Below are 23,989 nucleotides of genomic sequence, written 5' to 3' on the forward strand. Positions count from 1 at the left end.
TTAAGCACAAGATGGAAGGCATAAACTAGTTGCAACTTAAGATTTATGCCAATTCACAAACTTTGTGGGTGGTTACCCAGAGATCAAATTGCCAACATCCACTGGATCATGAAAAAAGCAAGAGAGTTCCAGAAAAACATCTATTTCTGCTTTATTGACTATGCCAAAGCCTTTGACTGTGTGGATCACAATAAACTGTGGAAAATTCTGAAAGAGATGGGAATACCAGACCACCTGCCTGCCTCTTGAGAAATCTGTATGCAGGTCAGGAAGCAACAGTTAGAACTGGACATGGAACAACAGACTGGTTCCAAATAGGAAAAGGAATATGTCAAGGCTGTATATTGTCACCCTGCTTATTTAACTCATATGCAGAGTACATCATGAGAAACGCTGGACTGGAAGAAACACAAGCTGGAATCAAGACTGCCAGGAGAAATATCAATAACCTCAGATATGCACATGACACCACCCTTATGGCAGAAAGTGAAGAGGAACTCAAAAGCCTCTTGATGAAAGTGAAAGTGGAGAGTGAAAAAGTTGGCTTAAAGCTCATCATTCAGAAAATGAAGATCATGGCATCCAGTCCCATCGCTTCATGGGAAATAGATGGGGAAACAGTGGAAACAGTGTCAGACTTTATTTTGGGGGGCTCCAAAATCACTGCAGATGGTGACTGCAGCCATGAACTTAAAAGACGCTTACTCCTTGGAAGGAAAGTTATGACCAACCTAGATAGCATATTCAAAAGCAGAGACATTAGTTTGCCAACAAAGGTTCGTCTAGTCAAGGCTATGGTTTTTCCTGTGGTCATGTATGGATGTGAGAGTTGGACTGTGAAGAAAGCTGAGCGCTGAAGAATTGATGCTTTTGAACTGTGGTGTTGGAGAAGACTCTTGAGAGTCTCTTGGACTGCAAGGAGATCCAACCAGTCCTTTCTGAAGGAGATCAGCCCTGGGATTTCTTTGGAAGGAATGAAGCTAAAGCTGAAACTCCAATACTTTGGCCACCTCATGCGAAGAGTTGACTCATTGGAAAAGACTCTGATGCTGGGAGGGATTGGGGGCAGGAGGAGAAGGGGACGACAGAGGATGAGATGGCTGGATGGCATCACTGACTCGATGGATGTGAGTCTGAGTGAACTCCGGGAGTTGGTGATGGACAGGGAGGCCTGGCGTGCTGGGATTCATGGGGTCGCAAAGAGTTGGACATGACTGAGCGACTGAACTGAACTGAACTGAATTCTTTCATATGCCTAGAATATAAAAAAATTATACTGAGATTTATATGGCACCTTTTACACACCATGTGATCTCCTTGATTCTTAGTGTAACTGTTAGAACCATAACAAAGTACTCTGCTTCTTTTTGGCATCTCAAAATTTTGAGATTTACACTTTTTTGTGTGTTCCAAATTTATATTTTAGTTGTATATTGAAAATACTAAGGGCTAAATTTTAAACGATAGCATGAATAGTCTGTATTTTAATGGTTCTCATAATTTATCATGCATCAGAAATCACCTGGAGGCCTGGATAGATCACAAATTGTGGGCTACTTTCCAGAGTTTTTGATTCAGGAAGTTTGAGACAGGGCTTGAGAATTTGCATCCCAAACATATTCTTAGGCGTCCCTGCTGCTGCTGGTTTGAGGACCATATCTGGAGAATATATACCAGCTCCCCAGAGACATATGAAGCTTCTGCCTTCTCTGTTTCTCTTTTGTATTCATTTCTATTTTTCAGGAAAAATGTTTGGTCCTTTGTTCAACAGGAATCATCCTGCTATCAGAAGGAAATCACAGTGTCATACCCACATTAATATCCAGAACTCCGGGTCCCACTTTTCCTTGTTTTCTTGTGTATCTACACAGCCATTGTGGTGGGGAATTTGCTAAGTCACTTCAGTTGTGTCTGACTCTGTGCAACCCCGTAGACGGCAGCCTACCAGGCTCCCCCATCCCTGGGATTCTCCAGGCAAGAACACTGGAGTGGGTTGCCATTTCCTTCTCTAGTGCATGAAAGTGAAAAGGGAAAGTGAAGTCGCTCAGTCATGTCCCACTCTTAGCAACCCCATGGACTGCAGCCTACCAGGCTCCTCCGTCCATGGGATTTTCCAGGCAGGAGTACTGGAGTGGGGTGCCATTGCCTTCTCCAGTGGTGGGGAATTTAGGCATGATCATAATCATCAAGGTCAATTCAAAACTCCACACGATCATGTACTTTTTCCTTAGTCACTTGTCCTTTGTCGATTTCTGTTTTTCTACTGTCAGTCAGTCAGTCAGTTCAGTTGCTCAGTCGTGTCCGACTCTTTGTGACCCCATGAATCGCAGCACACCAGGCCTCCCTGTGCATCACCAACTCCCGGAGTTCACCCAGACTCACATCCATCGAGTCAGTGATGCCATCCAGCCATCTCATCCTCTGTCGTCCCCTTCTCCTCCTGCCCCCAATCCCTCCCAGCATCAGAGTCTTTTCCAATGAGTCAACTCTTCGCATGAGGTGGCCCAAGTATTGGAGTTTCAGCTTTAGCATCATTCCTTCCAAAGAAATCCCAGGGCTGATCTCCTTCAGAATGGACTGGTTGGATCACACCCAAGCTGTTGGAGAATTTGATTGTAGAGGACAGAACCATCTCTTTCTCTGATTGCATTGCACAATTTTGTTTCGCTTGCCTATTGATGTAGTGGAAACTTTCATGTTAGCAGCAATGGCCTATGACCGCGTTGTGGCAGTCTGTAACCCCTTGCTCTATCTACCACTGCGATGTCTCCGAAGCGCTGTGCTCTCTTGATGGCTGGCTCTTACTTCTGGGGTGTAGTGTGCTCCACGACACACATATTTTCTTCTTGCATTACCCTATTGCAAGTCTAGCACCATAAATAATTTTATCTGTGACCACTCTGTAATTGTTTCTGTCTCCTGCTCAGATCCCTATATCAGTCAGATGTTATGTTCTGTTTTCATCATGTTCAATGAGGCGAGCAGCCTGGTGATTATTCTGGTGTCCTATATATTGATTTTTATCACTGTTATGGGGATGCCTTCTGCAAGTGGGCACTGGAAAACCTTCTCCACCTGTGCTTCCCACCTGACAGCCATCAGCATCTTCCATGGAACCATCCTTCTCCTTTACTGCATTCCTAACCCCAAAACTTCTTGGCTCACAGTCAAAGTGACTTCTGTGTTTTACACAGTAGTGATTCCTATGCTGAACCCCTTGATCTACAGCTTGAGGAACAAAGAAGTAAAAAATACATTTACAAGATTAGTTTTCACAAAACCGCTTTGTCACTCCACATAATATTTTTAATTTCATTATTTTATTTCTGAAAAAAAAAATTGATGTCCTATGCTACAGATTGTTCAGTTCTTGTGGTGTAAGTGATGATTCAAATCTTTTGATAAATATAAAGCTTTAAGTTAATATATCTATGGCAGGATAGCATTTCATTGATGATTATTGATTTTTGCATACATCAGTGTTTAGTAAAACAGCTGTAAACCATATGTAAACCAAAATTTTTTTTAATGACTGCTTTTTGTAGTATTTATAAATTATTTTTGAGTGAATTCAATTGTATTAAAAGTTTTTGGATATATGATGAAATAAGCTATTTTTTTCTGCTTTGGACAGTTGGCATGTACCTCATAAGAAAAATGATTAAGGAGAAAGTTCAAGCTTCCTACAAAGAAGGCATAAACTGTTTATGATGTCCTCTTCAAAACACAAGTCTGGGAAAATTAAAGACAGGAGGGCAACACGGACTCCAAGAAGTAATCAATCAAACACACAGTAACAATAAAATATGAGTGACCAATCAACAACACAATTACTCCAGTCATACAATGACCAAGTATTGTCTTAGACTAAAGTGTTTAGGCACGCATGACAGCAATCTGCCCTTCACTATATCACAGTTTGCTCATACTCATGTCCATCAAGTCAGTGAAGCTATCTGACTATCTCATCCTCTCTTGCCCACTTCTCTGCCTGCTCTCAACCCTTCCCAGCATCAGGGTCTTTTCCAGTGAGTCAACTCTTCTCAACTGGTGGCCAAAATGTTGGAGCTTCAGCTTCAGCCTCAGTCCTTCCAATGAGAATTCAGGGCTGATCTCCTGTAGGATTGACCTGGTTTGATCTCCTTGCTGTTCAACAGACTCTCAAGAGTTTTCTCCAGCACCACAATCTGAAAGCAACAATTCAGCACTCAGCCTTTTTTATGGTCCAACACTCACATCTATATATGATTATTGGAAAAACCATAACTTAGACTATATGGACCTTTGTCAACAAAGTGACGCCTCTGCTTTTTAATACACTGTCTGCTGCTAAGTCACTTCAGTCATATCTGACTCTGCGTGACCTCATAGGCGGCAGCCCACTGGGCTCCCCTGTCCCTGGGATTCTCCAGGCAAGAACACTGGAGTGGGTTGCTATTTCCTTCTCCAATGCATGAAAGTGAAAAGTGAAGATGAAGTCTCTCAGTCGTGTCCAACTCCTAGTGACCCCATGGACTGTAGCCTACCAGGATCCTCTATCCATGGGATTTCCAGGCAAGAGTACTGGAATGGGTTGCCATTGTCTTCTCTGAATACACTGTCTAGGATTGTCATAGCTTTCTTTCCAAGGAATCATAGATGAATGAATCATAGATATAAACATAAAAATGAAAACTGAAAAATATTTAGCATAAAACAGAAAAAATCTTTCAAAAGTTAGGATGATAATTCTTTGAATGAACATAAAAAGGATGGATCTTTAAAAAACAATAAAAGGAGCTTCATTGCCATTAAAAATGTTTGGTAAAAGTTTCTTAAGCATAAAGGACACCATTAATAAGGTGAAAATACAAGCCATAGATTGTGAGTAAGTATTTGCAAAACTTATATTTGATAAATGATTTCAGTGTAAAACATACAGAGGAAATCTTTATACTCAATACGAGAAAAAAGCCTACTTAAAGTTTTGATGAACTTTCTGAGCACACATTTGACAAAACAGAACACACAAATAAACACATGAAAAAATACTAAGTATAGCGAGTCATCAATGACATTCTTATTAAAATTAAAACTTAAACCACAAGGAGAAACTACTGTACTCCCTTTAGAATAGCTAAAATGAATAAGAGTTTCAAATACTGGTGAAAATGTGGAGCAAGTTAAATGCTTATGCACTTCAAATAAGAGTACAGGGTTAAATAACTTTGAAAATAGTTTAGCAGTATCTTATGAAGTTAGACAAGCACTTCCCAGACTATTATGCTACAGAAACTGTGATAGCAGTTTAAGCCTCGAAGTTGGTGGCAATTTGTTGTGCAGCCTGGAAAAGTAATATCCAACAAGGTTGCTAGCTCTGGGTGACGAGGGTGTAGATACTGGCTCCAAAGCTAGTCCAGGGTACAGAGGTGTCAGCAGTGGGGGGAAGATGCACTGTGGAACTCAAGCCTATCTCAGTGAGAGAATAACCATGCAGACTTGTGGGATTTTGGATCAAGACCATACTATGTACAATAATTCTGTGCCTAGTGGGAAACAGCCTCTGGTGTTATGCCTTCCTGGTAGAGTCTGGCAAGTGTTAGTCAGGTTGTCAGGAGCCTAGGGAAAGTATTTGTTCCTGCTGTTTAGTCGCTAAATTGTGTCCAAATCTTTTGCATATCCATGGACTGCGGCCCACCAGGCTCCTCTGTCCAACAGATTTCCCAGGCAAGAATACTGGGGTGGGTGGCCATTTCCTTCACCAAGTGCTATTCCCGACTCCAGGCAGGGATAGAACCTACGTCTCCTGCACTGCAGCTGATTTTTTTTTTTTTTTTTTTTACCACCAAGCCATCAGGCAAGCCAGTGGTCTAACTGTATGATATTTCACTGTAGTAGAACCAGTAGATTGACAGTCAGAGGTTTTAGAGACTTAAGTTTCCAAAATGCATTTGCCATTTTTAAGAGACTGTATTATTTAATTGTATAAGCTAGGAAGTGTGGATTGCTTATATTTAGAAGAAAGCACAATTTAGTTTCAGTAAAGAACATCACTGTTTCTGAAGACAATAATATTTATTTAGGTTAAGCAACAAAACCAGAGACCAAGTTATATTGCTATACATCTCAAAACACATGCACTTCATACACAAAATGGGAAAGAAAAATCACACAGTAAATATATATAATAGCAGTTAATATCTCTGAACAGTTGCATTTTAGCTTATTTATCATTCATTTTGGGTTTTACTGTAGTCACCAAGTTGTCTTATTCAGTTCATGTATTTTTTTATAATTATTTTTAAAAGAAATTCATGAAATAGACTATTTGAGGTGCCATTTCCAGTGATTCAGAAAAAAAAAAATACCTTCTTGCAAGTTGCCACATAAAAAAAGCATTCAAGCTAATTTCTTGATATGTGATACAAAAATAAATAGCTCAAGAAATATTCTCTGGGGTCTAAATCCCTGAGGTTATGGGAGCATACATAAGCCCTACATTTTGTTCATAGGAATCAGATTCAGCTTCCAAATCTCTCTCTCTCTGTTTCTTCCTTTCTCTGAGTTTTTCTGGATATTAAGAAAGAAGTATATTCCAGTCACATTGAATTTTTGTGGGCTCCTGCTATATTGATTAACTCCTTAATGTTTTACATGATGTTTGAATTCTGAGTGGGAACTGCCCTGGAGACAATTAATAGTAGAAATGGGATCTTGGGGTGAGTTGGTTTCAGGCAGGATGATCTATCTTGTCTCTTTTCTCTCCTTTGGGGAACTCTGAGATCCTGAAACCTCTAAAGCAGTGGACCCTCTTTGTCAGTCTTTGTGTGATAATGTCTCCTGAGTCCATTTTCCTGAGGGCTGAGCTTTGATATCCTCCCCCTTCACTGGGGTATCATCCTCATTTTTGCTCTGATATCCACACTGTGCTTAGCAGAGTAGTCACAATGAAATTTTTAAAAAGAATATTATAATGCCTGGTAGTTCCTCAACACCTCAAAATTGAGTCAAAAGAAGATAAGAATAATATGCATAAAATAATAATAAATACCATAATATACAATTCCATTTTTCTGACAGTAATGTCTTCAGGTATGTCAAGGGTGTGGAAAATATGGCTGAAGTGAAAAGGAAAAGTGTCCTCATGATAGTAATTTTCATGAAATGTTTTATGTCTTGTTCAAGTGCTGCATCAGTATGTAAGAAAAAGAGGAAATTATAGGCATTATATTCTGAGAATACTGACATGAGCAGAGAAGGTTGAAAACTGGAGAATATAGTTAGGATAAGGGTTTAGGTAAAACTGAGCAGAGAAATTTAGATTCGATAAATTAGTTAGTAGGGAGAAATTAAAGTTTTTAAGAGTCATAAAATGTCATAACAACCACAGTAATCAAGAAGAGAAGAAATTTATTTTCTCACAGTGCAGGTTAGTAGCATCACAGGGAAGTTGGCTGAGCCTAGGTGACCGTGAGATTAAAAAGGGATGATTAATAAGAGTAAGATAATAATGAGAAAACACAGGGGAAACAGAGACAATTTACTAAAGGATAGTGATTGATGAATTAGCATGAACAGGGCCAAGAGGAAATTCAGGAAAAGAGTTGAGCTACTCTTTGACATCACAAATCGTTCCTGCAGTTTTGCTGCTGCAAACTTTGAACCTTGATCTATTTCTTAGATTGTTTAAAATAATACGTTTAAAAATAATACCAATTATTCAGAGTATTGAGAATTAAAATGGATGAGGGTGGGAAAACCTATATATTTTGAACTGCATAACTGTAAGACTGTGCAAATTATATTAATGCCATTTCCTAACTTAATACTTATATACCTATAAAATATCATGTCATTATTACTGATAAAGAAGTTGAGGCTCATAAAATCTGAGTGATTCACCAAAGATCATACTGTAAATGCCAAAGCTTGGAACTGAAGTTAAATTTATGTTTCCAACTCCTTGCTTCTTTCATTGTGTCAGTCTGTCTGTCACTAACTCTTTTCCACTTCCCACCCGTTCCCTTTTCTGCATATAGGAAATACATTTTTTGAGTGTCAAAAGTACCATAAAGCTATTCAAGAAATAATGAATTTTTTCTCCCTTCACATGGTCAGACAAAACTAAAATTGCATCTGTGTTTATGAGGTTCAAACAAATAGTCCCTTTATTAATGAATATTTCAGATGTGTGCTTGTTATTGGTTAACTTATTTAAAAATCTTTGCCAAATAAGTATACTTCTGTTGTTATAAACTGCTTACCAGTACAAGATGCTTTTGCTTTCTCAAAATAATGTGCACAAATAATGATTGTATGACTCAAAGCAAGATTATCACCTGTAGTTTTAATCAAACTCAATATTCCTGTCACCAGAAGTTTTGAGGGTGATAATGTAATCACTTGTGTTTATTACCGTATTCTCTGATTTTCTTGAGAAACAGTGTAGAATGTGAAAGAGTTGAGCAAAATATATTTTAAGTTACTCTGTAATTCAGATATTCTATAACCATTTAAATGTATAATATTCCTAATAAATGTATTAGATTAAAAATATTGATAGCAAGTTAAGAGATATTGATCAAAGAATTTAAAAGACTATATTGAGAGCATCAGTGGCAGTGTGTGAGACAAATGATAGTCAAATAGGAAAGAAAACAAGTGAGGGTACTGCAAATTGTAATACAACTTCATTGCTTTACCAGGTCGCTGCACTGAACACAAAGCCAATAATTTTAGCATCAAACTGGAAGCATTGGAAAACTTGAAGATAGAGCTTTAATTCCTTCAATGTTCATTTATGTTTTCTAAAATGTGAAAATTCTTGTGGTAACTCATGACCTCTGCCTTTTTGATGATCTTCAGTTTGAATATAATGATAGAAGTACTACGACCTCTAAAAATGTTACTCCTCCTGCTTTTTAAAATAAATTTGAGTGCTATGTTTTCATTTATTGTTATGTTACTCCCACTATACAGCACAGACCTTCAGAATGGTGGAACTATGAAAAACATGTTTTTCTGCAACACTATAGAAAACATTTCTAACTCTACACGAAATTCAATTTCTGTCACTCATGATCAACTTCAAACCTAACTCATCACTAGCAGGCTGTGTTAATTCAAACAAGTGTCTTAACTCATATATGCTACCATTTCCTTTTGTAAAATATGAGACTAGTTGTTTTGAAATTCATAAGTCTTATTTAGTGGTCAAAACTAATGTACCAATATTTTAATACAATGTCTGCTGCACGATAAATGTGATATCCATGCAGTGTCATCATTATCATTGTTATCATTTTATTATCACTGTCTCAGATTTTCTCCAACAACAATTTTGTGGTTTGCTGAAGGAAATCGGAGTGCAGGAGCCACGTTCACCCTCTTGGGCTTCTCAGAATATCCCGACCTCCAGGTTCCCTTGTTCCTGGCTTTCCTCACTGTTTATGCAGTCACCATGGTGGGGAACCTGGGCATGATCACCATCATCAGGATCGGTGCCAAACTCCACACCCCCGTGTACTTTCTTCTCAGTCACTTGTCCTTTGTTGATTTCTGCTATTCCACCACAGTTACACCCAAACTCTTGCAGAATTTGGTGTGGAAGACAGAACCATCTCGTTCACGGGATGCATCACGCAATTCTTCTCAGCTTGTATGTTTGCATTGGCAGAGGCATTCGTGCTGGCAGTGATGGCCTATGACCGATTTGTGGCCGTTTGTAAGCCTCTACTCTACACAGTGGTCATGTCCCCAAAGCTCTGTGCATCGTTAGTGGCCACTCCCTGCACGTGGGATGTAGTCTCCTCCCTGACACTCACCTGTTTCCTCCTGGCATTATTCTTCTGTGGGTCTAACATCATAAATAATTCCCTCTGTGAGCACTCTGTCACTGTCTCCATCTCCTGCTCTGACCCCTTCATCAGCCAATGCTCTGTTTTGCCATTGCCGTATTCAATGCGGTGAGCAGCCTGGCAATTGTCCTCACTACTTATATGTCCATTCTTGTCACTATCATAAAAAAGCCCTCTGCTGGGGGCGCCCAATAGCCTTCTCTACTTGTGCCTCCCATCTGACCACCATCGCCACGTTCCATGGGACTGTCCTGTTCCTTTATTGTGTACCCAGCTCCAAAAACTCATGGCTCAAAGTCAAAGTAGGTTCTGTATTTTATACAGTGGTGAGTCCCATGCTGAACCCTCTGATCTATAGCCTCAGGAACAAAGATGTGAAAGAGGGTGTCAGGAAATTAATGAATCACTGAATACAATTTGGTTGAAGATCTGTATGTCCAAAAGAAATTTGATCATTACATAGTGTTGATTAAATCTTCTTGTAGAGATGAAGACTCAAATTATGTAGTCAACTCACTAGATCATAAATTTAGAGCCATGAATTGGCTATTTGATTTCTTGGTTTTTGTTCAGTTCAGTGTCAAATAAAATAGCTGTATATCATGTGTAAAATGATGTGTGTTGTGGGTGTATGATAAGTGAAACTGTGAGTTGTTCAGTCATGTCTGACTCTTTGCCACCCCACGGACTGTAGCCTGCCAGGTTCTTCTGTCCGTGGAAGTCTCAAGGAAAGAATGATGGAGTGGGTAGCCATTGCCTTCTCCAGGGGATCTTCTTGACCCAGGGTTTGAAGCTGGGTTTCCTGCATTTCAAGGAAATTCTTCAACTTCTGATCCAACATGGAAGAGCTGTGGATGAATAGTGTCTCCCAAATATCCATGTCGCCCAGAACTCAGAATGTCACCTTATTTGGAAATAAGATCTTTGCAGATATAATTAAGGTAAGAGTCAACATGAGCGTAAAGTGAACCCAAAATCCAATGAGAGTGTCCTTATAAGAGACAGAAAAAGATACACAGAGACACACAAGGAAGGAGGGTATGTGACTTCCGCTTCTCTCTCTTTCCTCCTAAACCACACACAATTCTTAAAAAAAAAAAAAAAAACTAATTATTAGTATTGTTGGTACATCACTGCTTCCTGGCTGTTTGTAAACCTGTGCTTTACACAGCTGTTGTGCCCCAGAAGCTGTGTTCCATCTTTCTGGCTGGTGCTACAGCTGAGCACAGACTGTTTCTTACACTCATCCTTTCAGTTGTATTGCCTACTGCTACCCTTTTGGATCTTGTTTTACTTTAGCCAATTCAATGAACTAAGAAAGTTCATAGTCATCATTTCCTAGCTTTCCCTTCTGTCACTATTTCAAAAATAGTTTCTACCTGTGGGCATCACAGAGTCCTATCTACCTATCCCTTCCACACATCATCATCCTTTCTCTCTATAGCACATGCGTGCTGTGTGCTAAGTCACTTCACTCTGTTGACTCTTTGGACCCTGGACTGTAGCCCACCAGGCTCCTCAGCCCATGGGATTCTCCAGACAAGAATACTGGAGTTGGTTGCCATGCCTTCCTCCAGAGGATCTTCCAGACGCTGGGACTGAGCCAGAATTGCTTATGTCTCCTGCAGGTACCTTTTCACTAGTGCCACCTAGGAAGCCCTCTGTAGTATAGATAGATGGATAGATAGTGAAGTCGCTCAGTCATGTCCGGCTCTTTGCGACCCCATGGACAGTAGCCAACCAGGTCTCTCCGTCCATGGGATTTTCCAGACAAGAATACTGGAGTGGGTTGCCATTTCCTTCTCCAGGGGATCTTCCCGACCCAAGGATCGAACCCAGGTCTCCCACATTGTAGGCGGATGCTTTACCATCTCAGCCACCAGGGAAGTCCTCTATAGTATGCTCAGTTCCAAATGCTCATAAGTGATTGTTCAAGTAGAGTCTGTTTTAAACCATGCCAATCCTCACACTGAACTCAGTGACATACAGTATACATACTGACCCAGGGATCGAACCCAGATTTTCCACATTGCAGGCAGACGCTTTACCGTCGGAGCTACCGGAGAAGCCCCTATTAAATCATGTATGTGCCTATTCAAATACCACCTTCCAAGAAAATTCTTTTCTGAAAATCTAATATAATGAGACAATCACTCTTTATCCCATTAACAATATATTTTTTTGCTTAGAAACAGATGATACATTAACTACATGCAATAATTTATTTGTCTCATTTCCTTCTCTCTGTATACACTCCAAGGGAGTAGAAATTTCTGGTATTATTATTGTATCTTATATCTCTAATGCCTAGAAAATTACCTAGAAAACACATTTGGTCTTCAATGAATACTTGCTGGATGAATAAAAGATGAAAAGAAATGAAAATTTCTGACTAAATTCATAATATTTAGTACTGCGCTCACCTAGGGAGCTTCCCTGGTGGCTCAGATGGTAAAGAATCCCCCTGCAATGCAGGAGACCCAGGTTCAATCCCTAGGTCAGGAAGATGCCCTGGAGAAGGAATGGCAATCCCCTCCAGTATTTTTCTCTGGAGAATCCCATGGACAGAGCAGCTGGGCTACAGTCTATGGGGTCACAAAGAGATGGACACGACTAGGTGACTAACTCTTCACCTGGGTAAGACTTTAGATGATGTCTCCTTAATGAATATAGTTGTCACATGAGATTTAAAAAGCTAAGATCCCACAAGACAAACAGAGCAGCCAAAAAAAAAAAAAAAGATGAGGTAGTTCTAAATATACTCAAAAGATATTTCAAAAATAAGCATTTATAAATTAATTAAAACCAATAAAATTCGAAAATCACATTAAAAAAATCAGTAATTTGATTAGTGGTAATTTGAGAGTGTATGAACTTCATATTGTATGATGCTCTTTCTCTGAAAATTTTACCATCCCTGATATGTGTCAATTATTATATTTGTGTTTGTGCACTGGAAATTTTCTAATTCTATCATTCTCTAAACTTGTATTGTAGGCCTTGTGCTGTGGGAAGGACAATTGCTGCCCCTCCTATATCATTAAAGGTTTTATTTTGAATTTCAAAAAAATAAAAAATAAAAAAAATAAAAAGCTAAAATACCATAAATAATACACTCAAAGACATATGAGTGCTTCTATTGCCAAGTACTGTATCTTGGAATATATTTCTTTGCCTAATTTTAAGTCTTTAGCTGTAGCTATATATTCTATAAACATTTGACTCTTTTGCAGTTTTCAGAACCACAGAAATGACACTTCCATTAACAAAAGGGTCTCTCACAAATAGTCCTTGAATATAGTTTATTAACACTGGGTCATATTCAATTTAGAGATCTTGCCCTTTCTAAGCTAATACAGATTTCAGAAAATCTGAAGAGTTTATTCAAAATTCTCCAAGCCAGGCTTCAAAATACGTGAACTGTGAAATCCCAGACATTCAAACTGGTTTTAGAAAAGGCATATGAACCAGAGGTCAAATTGCCAACATCCGCTGGATCATGGAAAAAGCAAGAGAGTTTCAGAAAAACATCTATTTCTGCTTTATTGACTATGCCAAAGCCTTTGACTGTGTGGGTCACAATAAACTGTGGAAAAGTCTGAAGGAGATGGGAATACCAGACCAGCTGACCTGCTTCTTGAGAAATCTGTATGCAGGTCAGGAAGCAACAGTTAGAACTGGACATGGAAAAACAGACTGGTTCCAAATAGGAAAGGGAGTACGTCAATGTTGTATATTGTCACCCTGCTTATTTAACTTATATGCAGAGTACATCATGAGAAACGCTGGGCTGGAAGAAGCACAAGCTGGAATCAAGATTGCCGGGAGAAATATCAATAACCTCAGATATGCAGATGACACCACCCTTATGGCAGAAAGGGAAGAAGAACTAAAGAGCCTCTTGATGAAAATGAAAGAGGAGAGTGAAAATGTTGGCTTAAAGCTCAAAGTTCTCCTTTTTTAGTTCCTTGGGGTATAAAAGGTCTAGCTTATTTTTTTTTAATGTAAGCATTTTTTCACTACAAACTTTTCTCTTAAAGCTGTGTTTGTTGTAATTTGTTATTGTCCTCTAATTTTTGGCATGATATTTTTCTATTTCCATTTGTCTCAGGATATTTTTTAATTCTTTTTTGTTTTTTTTTTTTTTTTTCTAATTTTATTTTATTTTTAAACTTTACATAATTGTATTAGTTTTGTCAAATATCATAATGAATCCGCCACAGGTATACATGTGTTCCCCATCCCGAACCCTCCTCCCTCCTCCCTCCCCATACCATCCCTCTGGGCCGTCCAGTGCACCAGCCCCAAGCATCCAGCATCGTGCATCGAACCTGGACTGGCAACTCGTTTCCTACATGATATTTTACATGTTTCAATGCCATTCTCCCAAATCTTCCCACCCTCTCCCTCTCCCACAGAGTCCATAAGACTGTTCTATACATCAGTGTCTCTTTTGCTGTCTCGTATACAGAGTTATTGTTACCATCTTTCTAAATTCCATATACATGCGTTAGTATACTGTATTTATGTTTTTCCTTCTGGCTTACTTCACTCTGTATAATAGGCTCCAGTTTCATCCACCTCATTAGAACTGATTCAAATGTATTCTTTTTAATGGCTGAGTAATACTCCATTGTGTATATGTACCACAGCTTTCTTATCCATTCATCTGCTGATGGACATCCAGGTTGCTTCCATGTCCTGGCTATTATAAACAGTGCTGCGATGAACATTGGGGTACACGTGTCTCTTTCCCTTCTGGTTTCCTCAGTGTGTATGCCTAGCAGTGGGATTGCTGGATCATAAGGCAGTTCTACTTCCAGTTTTTTAAGGAATCTCCACACTGTTCTCCATAGTGGCTGTACTAGGTTGCATTCCCACCAACAGTGTAAGAGGGTTCCCTTTTCTCCACACCCTCTCCAGCATTTATAATTTGTAGACTTTTGGATCGCAGCCATTCTGACTGGTGTGAAATGGTACCTCATAGTGGTTTTGATTTGCATTTCTCTGATAATGAGTGATGTTGAGCATCTTTTCATGTGTTTGTTAGCCATCTGTATGTCTTCTTTGGAGAAATGTCTATTTAGTTCTTTGGCCCATTTTTTGATTGGGTCGTTTATTTTTCTGGTGTTGAGCTGTAGGAGTTGCTTGTATATTTTTGAGATTAGTTGTTTGTCGGTTGCTTCATTTGCTATTATTTTCTCCCATTCTGAAGGCTGTCTTTTCACCTTACTAATAGTTTCCTTTGATGTGCAGAAGATTTTAAGGTTAATTAGGTCCCATTTGTTTATTTTTGCTTTTATTTCCAGTATTCTGGGAGGTGGGTCATAGAGGATCCTGCTGTGATGTATGTCGGAGAGTGTTTTGCCTATGTTCTCCTCTAGGAGTTTTATAGTTTCTGGTCTTATGTTTAGATCTTTAATCCATTTTGAGTTTATTTTTGTGTATGGTGTTAGAAAGTGGTCCAGTTTCATTCTTTTACAAGTGGTTGACCAGATTTCCCAGCACCACTTGTTAAAGAGATTGTTTTTAATCCATTGTATATTCTTGCCTCCTTTGTCAAAGATAAGGTGTCCATATGTGCGTGGATTTATCTCTGGGCTTTCTATTTTATTCCATTGATCAATATTTCTGTCTTTGTGCCAGTACCATACTGTCTTGATAACTGTGGCTTTGTAGTAGAGCCTGAAGTCAGGTAGGTTGATTCCTCCAGTTCCATTCTTCTTTCTCAAGATCGCTTTGGCTATTCGAGGTTTTTTGTATTTCCATACAAATTGTGAAATTATTTGTTCTAGCTCTGTGAAGAATACTGTTGGTAGCTTGATAGGGATTGCGTTGAATCTATAAATTGCTTTGGGTAGTATACTCATTTTCACTATATTGATTCTTCCAATCCATGAACATGGTATATTTCTCCATCTATTAGTGTCCTCTTTGATTTCTTTCACCAGTGTTTTATAGTTTTCTATATATAGGTCTTTAGTTTCTTTAGGTAGATATATTCCTAAGTATTTTATTCTTTCTGTTGCAATGGTGAATGGAATTGTTTCCTTAATTTCTCTTTCTGTTTTCTCATTATTAGTGTATAGGAATGCAAGGGATTTCTGTGTGTTGATTTTATATCCTGCAACTTTACTATAGTCATTGATTATTTCTAGTAATTTTCTAGTGGAATCTTTAGGGTTTTCTATGTAGAGGATCATGTCATCTGCAAATAGTGAGAGTTTTACTTCTTCTTTTCCAATTTGGATTCCTTTTATTTCTTTTTCTGCTCTGATTTCTTCTCTGAACTACTGGTTGTTCAGGGATATGTTTAATCTCCATACATTTGCAAATTTTAAAACTTATTTCTTTAACTGATTTCCAGTTTTATACTGTCATGGTTGGGAAAGTGTTTGATATGGTTTAAATTTTCTGTGACATTCTTGAATGAAGGTCTTACTATCTGTCAGAGTCCGATGATCTGGAGACATGTCGACCCTTAAAGTATTAGTCACTCAGTCATGTCAGACTCTTTGTGACCTCATGGACTATAACCCACCAGGAACCTATGTCCATGGAATTCTCCAGGCAAGAATACTGAAGTGGGTAGCCATTTCCTTCTCCAAGGGATCTTTCTGACCCAGAGATCAAACCCAGGTCTCCCATATTCCAGGCGGATTCTTTACCATATCCTTAGGATAGTCACAAAAGCTGAGGTGTATCTATGTGTACAAGTTCCTTCCAGGGAGATATTGGTAAATTGAGGTGGGAGGCCCTCAGACAATAGAATAAGTCAATTTTTAATTTTATAATTCCATTTATAGGACTTAAAATATTCTTGCCTTTAGTTCACATCCACTAGATCTCATAATAACAGCCAGTATGTAGATCAAATGACTCTTTAGATGCTCTGATACAGGGCAGTCAAAAAGAGAGAGATTACTTAACCAGATTACACATTTATATTCTCTAAATTAGCAACAATCCACCAACACTCCATTTTTCTTGGACAATATATCTCAAAAAATGATTTCTACCATGTTTCTACTCATAAATAACACTTCTAAAATATTGTTTGTAAATTGAGAAAACATACCAGAGGTGAAAACCCCTGAAGTCTTTTATTTAAAAAAAAAATTCTTCATAAATTCTTCCCAGTATGATTCTGTGTAAGAGGTCAGTTTCTCACAAATCCCCACTGTGGGAGCCAGAGAATCTTCTTGGGCTTTAATTTCATTGTGAAATGTTTTTGCACTTAGACACTCTACAATGATAGCTAGAAAATCTAATAGTGGTTTTCTAACTTTTGCAACTGTAATAAATAAGTACATGAATTTTACATGCTTCTTCAAATATATCTGTAGTTTAGACATGCTGATTCAGTGCTTTAGCATCAGATTCTAGAGCAGACCCACAAAATAGATACATATTAAGAATGTATACAGATGAATGCTCTTTACTTCTAGTGTGATGTGTATCTTCTTTATAGATAAACACCCTAGTATTCACAGCCATTTTATATTCTTTCTTAAAATTTACTACATATATGTATTTAAGGCACATACCATATCTTCAGTTAAATTTTATTTTGTTAATTATTGATGTCTAATAAACACTCAAAAATGTTATCTACTCTTTTTATTCCTTCCTTTTTCTTTGCTTTGTTCTCTCTCTCTTTCTCCATTTGTGTCCCAAACATTAGGTAAGTGCTTTGGATAATACAGACAGAATGCAGAATCCTTGAGCAAAGGTTGTTCACAATCTCATACTGTAGGCCATGATTTCACAAACAGGACAATATCAAATAGAACGATTAAAGGAAATGGTTGTCTGTGAACTATAAAAAGGAACATTTAATCAAAGCTAAGAAGAGGAGGAGTTGATAGCTAATTATTAAGGAAAACTAAGCAATTTACCAAGGCACTTTAAATTGCTTTCAGTTTTGGATTTCTTAATTCTAAAAAGCTGTGTGTATGTGTGCGTCTGTGTGTTCAGTCATATCCAACTCTTTGTGACCCCAGGGACCACAGCCTGCTAGGCTCCTCTGTACATGGAACTTTCCAAGCAAGAATATTGGAGCAAGTTGCCATTTCCTACTCCAGGGGCTCTACCTGCCCCAAGGATTGAATCCGAGATCCTGCATCTCTTGCATTGGCAGGCAGATTGTTTACCACTGAGCCACTGGGAATCCCCTGGAAAGGTATACAGCTGCTCAACTCAAGACCTCTGTAAGTGTCAAATTATCTTCCTAGAATCATTTCCTTCCCAAATTTATTTTTGGATCTGACAGTTAATATCTCCATTCAAGAAAACCTTTCTTTTGCACACTATGTTTTGACATTTGTTCCTAGATTTTTAACCCTGTTTTTTTAATTAATGAAAGTCTTAAACTTTATTATGAATTGTATGTGTGGTTAGTTAATAAATGTTTCTTTATTCATCTAGATTATAAGGTACATTTTTATACAAACTAATGGGTTTTTCAAGAAATGTAAAACACTTAGAGGCAGACAAAGAATAATTAAATAGTTGATAAATATTAATATACTTGAAATAATAATATTTGAATGAATGGATACACACAAAAAAATGATAGAATTCGAAGAGCCAGGAATTTTTGCACAGAGAAAATTTCATAGATAAGGTCAAGACATATAATGAAGCATGACAAGTTTTAAAAACTGCAACAATTCCCTATGGCTGAACTTTAGTATAGCTACTCATTTATTAAATAACTTGATAAAATTATATTTCTCATGTGTCATATAATTTTGCGAAAGTAATTACTATATGTGTGTGCATACGTGTGATATAAATCTTTGAAGCCACCTTTTATTTTTAGTTTTCCTAAGGCATTTTTCACATCCTTGTTCCATAGGCTATAAATCAGAGGATTTGACATGGGAATCATTAGGGTGTAAAACAATGAGGTCATTTTGTCTTGATCTAAAGAGTAGAGTGAACTTGGCCCAAAGTACATAAAAAGCATAGTTCCCTGGAAAATTGCCACAGCAGTTAGGTGGGAGGTGCAGGTGGAGAAAGCTTTGAACCTCCCCTCAGCAAAATGGATCTTTGAGACTGCAAGGATGATATAACAATAAGAGACAAGAACTCCTGAAATTGAGCTCAATTCAATAACTCCAAAAACAATAAATCCTGTCAATCCATTGACCTGTGTATCAGAGCAGGAAAGAAGGTAGAGTGGAGTTAAGTCACAGAAGAAGTGGTTAATCTCACTTGACCCACAAAAGCATAAGTGGAATGCTAATGTCGTGTGTATCAGAGCATCTGCCAAATGGTGCCATTTCCCACCAGGTAAACCCCAGCCACGAGCAGGGAACACGCCCCGCTGAACATGCTGACCGCATAGAGCAAGGGGCTGCTCACGGCCTTGTACCGGTCATAGGCCATCACTGCCAGCAGGAGACACTCAGAGTCTGCCAAGATACAGAAGACCAAGAATTGCAGAGCACAGCCACAGAAAGAGATTGACTTGTTCTTGGCAAATAGGTCCACCAGCATCTTGGGGCCAGTGGCTGTGGAATAGCAGAGGTCACAGAAGGAGAGGTGGCTGAGGAAAAAGTACATGGGTGTGTGCAGCTGGGGGTCCATCCTAGTCAGGGTTATTATTCCAAGATTTTCCAGAAGACTGATGGGATAAACAAGGATAAACACGGTAAATAGGGTCACTTTGTTCTCAGTGTTCTCAGTAATTCCCAAGAAAATGAATTCATTCACAGAGGAACAATTGTCTCTGTCCAATCTTCTTTGTTCTTGTCTATACTCTTAGAAAAATATTAAAAAAATAAATAAATAACAAAGATACATGGGTAGGTAACACTTCTGCACATCTGCAAAATATCATAGGACAGAACACATTTCTTTCCATAATTGTGTTTTTGTATTCAGAAAAGCATCCAGTCATGTGCCCACTCTTTAAAGAGGCAAAGCTATCTATTGGGGCTTCTCTGTTGGTTCAGACAATAAAGAATCTGCCTGCAACATGGGAGACCCAGGTTTGATCCCAAAGTCAGGAAGATCCCTTGGAGAAGGGAATGGCTACTCACTCCAGTATTTTTGCCTGAAGAATTCCATGGACAGAGGACGATGGTGGGCTACAGTTCTTGGGGGCCACAGAGAGTCCAACACAGAGAGTCAGCTATTACCCAATAACAAAAATCACCTAAAATAGACTGCTGAGAAACTGAACCAAATCTATTATGTCATTTATGTTACTTCCTACAAGGTCATGTTGGAGTCTGACTTTTTTTTATCTCAATGGATATATTTGAATTAATTTAGACTGGTTCCAAATAGGAAAAGGAGTACGTCAAGGCTGTATATTGTCACCCTGCTTATTTAACTTATATGCAGAGTACATCATGAGAAACGCTGGGCTGGAAGAAGCACAAGCTGGAATCAAAATTGCTGGGAGAAATATCAATAACCTCAGATATGCAGTTGCCTGGAGAATCCCATGGACGGAGAAGCCTGGTAGGCTGCAGTCCATGGGGTCGCACAGAGTCAGACACGACTGAAGCGACTTGGCAGCAGATATGCAGATGACACCACCCTTATGGCAGAAAGTGAAGAGGAACTCAAAAGCCTCTTGATGAAAGTGAAAGTGGAGAGTGAAAAAGTTGGCTTAAAGCTCAACATTCAGAAAACGAAGAGCATGGCATCTGGTCCCATCACTTCATGGGAAATAGATGGGGAAACAGTGGAAACAGTGTCAGACTTTATTTTCTGGGGCTCCAAAATCACTGCAGATGGTGATTGCAGCCATGAAATTAAAAGATGCTTACTCCTTGGAAGGAAAGTTATGACCAACCTAGATAGCATATTCAAAAGCAGAGACATTACTTTGCCAACAAAGGTCCATCTAGTCAAGGCTATGGTTTTTCCAGTGGTCATGTATGGATGTGAGAGTTGGACTGTGAAGAAGGCTGAGTGCCGAAGAATTGATGCTTTTGAACTGTGGTGTTGGAGAAGACTCTTGAGAGTCCCTTGGACTGCAAGGAGATCCAACCAGTCCATTCTGAAGGAGATCAGCCCTGCAATTTCTTTGGAGGGAATGATGCTGAAGCTGAAACTCCAGTACTTTGGCCACCTCATTTGAAGAGCTAACTCATTGGAAAAGACTCTGATGCTGGGAGGGATTGAGGGCAAGAGGAGAAGGGGACAACAGAGGATGACATGGCTGGATGGCATCACCGACTCGATGGACATGAGTCTGAGTGAACTCTGGGAGTTGGTGATGGACAGGGAAGCTTGGCGTGCTGCGATTCATGGGATCGCAGAGTCGGACATGACTGAGCGACTGAACTGAACTGAACTGACCTCTCTTTTCCTCTTCAAAATAATATGAACAAGACTCTAATGTATTAGAGATGCTGAGCTGTAGACAGGGCTAAGGATTCTCTCCACTTGAAAGTATTTACATGGAAACAAAATGGGATTACAGCTTTAATGTTTCTCACTACATGATTGGCTTAAGAATATTTGTATTAATTCCTGAAATAATGACCCTGTCACTGACTAATAATAATGATCACTATTTTGTTACTGGTTTTATGTTGTGTTTAATAGTTAGTGAGACATCTAAGTATTTTCAACCTTTATTCCTAGTAATTTATTATTGATCTGTCACAATACTCATTACCCCTTTGCAGAGATAGTTGTCAAAAATCAAGTCACTTGATGAGTGAAAGAAAAGATCTAAAAGGAATTGAAAACAATAGAACACATTTGCATCTGTTTGGATTTTAAATGGGCTCTAATATTATAAAATGGAAATGAGACAAGAGACAATAAATTCTTCTGAGATAGATACACACCCTCTCTCGTGGGCACTGCAATGAACACTGGGGTACACGTATCCTTTCAAACTACAGCTTTCTCTGAATATATGCCCTGGATTGGGATGGTTGGGTCATGTGCTAGCTCCATTTTTAAGTTTTTAAGAGACCTTCATACTGTTCTCCATAGTGGTTGTACCAATTTACATTCCCACAACAGTGTAGGAGGTTTTTCTATTCTCCACACCCTCTCCTGACCTGCCTCTTGACAAATTTGTATGCAGGTCAGGAAGCAACTGGACATGGAACAACAGACTGGTTCCAAATAGGAAGGAGTCTATTTACAAATAAAAGGAGTACGTCAAGGCTGTTTATTGTCACCCTGCTTATTTAACGTATATGCGGAGTACATCATGCGAAATGCTGGGATGGATGAAGCACAGGCTGGAATCAAGATTGCCAGGAAAAATAATATAACCTTATGGCAGAAAGTGAAGAAGAACTAAAAAGCCTTTGGTGAAAGTGAAAGAGGAGAGTGAAAAAGTTGGCTTAAAGATCAACATTCAGGAAACAAAGATCATGGCATCCGATCCCATCACTTCATGGCAAATAGATGGAAAAACAGTGGAAACAGTGGCTGACTTTATTTTTTTAGGCTTCAAAATCACTGCAGATGGTGACTACAGCCATGAAATTAAAAGACGCTTACTCCTTGGAAGAAAACTTATGACCAACCTAGACAACATATTAAAAAGCAGAGACATTACTTTGCCAACAAAGGTCCATCTAGTCAAGGCTATTTCCAGTAGTCATGTATGGATGTGAGATTTGGACTAGAAAGAAAGCTGGGCACCGAAGAATTGATGCTTTTGAACTGTGGTGTTGGAGAAGACTCTTGAGAGTCCCTTGGACTGCAAGGAGATCCAACCAGTCCATCCTAAATGAGATCAGTCCTGAATATTCATTGGAAGGACTGATGCTGAAGCTGAAACTCCAACACTTTGGCCACCTGATGTGAAGAGCTGACTCATTTGAAAAGACCCTCATGCCTGGGAAAGATTGACAGCAGGAGGAGAAGGAGATGACAGAGGATGAGATGGTTGGATAGCATCAGTGACTCAATGGACATGAGTTTGAGTAAGCTCTGGGAGTTGGTGATGGACAGGGAGGTCGGGCGTGCTGCAGTCCATGGGGTCACAAAGAGTTGGACATGACTGAGTGAACTGAAATGAAGTGACACCCTCTCCAGCATTTATTGTTTGTAGGCTTTTTGATTATGGCCATTTTAACCAGTGTGAGATAATATCTCTTTGTGGTTTTAACTTGTGTTTCTTTAATGATTCACGTGTTGATAATCTTTTCATGTGCCTCTTGACCACCTGTATGTTTTGTTTGGAGAAATGTCTATTCAGATATTCTGTGCATGTTTTTGTTTGGATTTTTTTTTTTTTTTTTTTGTATACTGAGCTGCATTAGCTGTTTGTAAATTTTGAAATTAATCCCTAGTTGCTCACATGGTTTACAAATATTGTCTCCCACTCTATGGGTTGTCCTTTCACTGTGTTTATGGTATCCTTTGCTGTGCAGAAGTTTTTGTTGTTGTTTTAGTTTAAATAGGTCCATTTGTTTATTTTTGTTTTTATTTCTATTGCCTTAGGAAGTGGATACAAAAAAATATATTGCTGCGATGAATGTCAAAGACTGTTATGCCTATGTTTTCCTCTAAGAGTTTTGTAATACCTCATCTTATATTTATGTCTTTAATCCATTTTGCACTTATTTTTGTGTACAGTGTTAGAGAATATTCCAATGTCATTCATTTACTCTGGCTGTACAATTTTCCCAGCACCACTTATTGAAGAGACTGCCTTTTCTCTTTTGATAGTCTTGCCTCTGCTGGATTTATAGTCCTCAATTTTTATTTCAGAGTGATTTTGAGGCTTCTTAGGAATTACCTGACTGTGTAGTTAATTCATGCTTGCTATTAGCTCTAGCTTATAGTTATTAATATAGAAAATGCAGTGTGTATCATAGAATATAAAGGACCTAAATGCTCAAAGTTTTCTCAGTAAATATACAATAAATCTTAGTGTAATTGAAATAATATTTGAATGAAAGAATTAATCATAATATTTGACAAAATTGCAAAATTCTGGAAGTATTTGGCAAAAAGGAAGTGCTATATATTAGTTGTTATACACAATGAAAGCTGTGTTTTGGAACGGTAGTATTTTTAAAGATTATACTGTATTAAAAATAGTTATTCATTCCTTTAAAGTATTTGAAACAATTTCATTTCCCTTGGATCATGAATATAATTTTACAAAAACAACAGACATATGTATGTGTGTCTCTATGTTTATAGTACACCCT

General features: G+C 38.5%; 3 pseudogenes; 2 read left to right on the forward strand and 1 right to left on the reverse strand.

The window, feature by feature from the left end:
* Positions 1-2,214: 2,214 nt before the first annotated feature.
* Positions 2,215-3,301, forward strand: LOC139177965 (olfactory receptor 5D13-like; annotated as a pseudogene).
* A 630-nt stretch (positions 3,302-3,931) lies between these two features.
* LOC139177966 (olfactory receptor 5D13-like) lies at positions 3,932-10,246 on the forward strand (annotated as a pseudogene).
* Positions 10,247-17,283: 7,037 nt separating this feature from the next.
* On the reverse strand, positions 17,284-19,526 carry LOC139178049 (olfactory receptor 5W2-like; annotated as a pseudogene).
* Positions 19,527-23,989: the final 4,463 nt, after the last annotated feature.

Source organism: Bos indicus, chromosome 20 (assembly GCF_029378745.1).
Source record: "Bos indicus isolate NIAB-ARS_2022 breed Sahiwal x Tharparkar chromosome 20, NIAB-ARS_B.indTharparkar_mat_pri_1.0, whole genome shotgun sequence".
NCBI lineage: Eukaryota > Metazoa > Chordata > Mammalia > Artiodactyla > Bovidae > Bos > Bos indicus.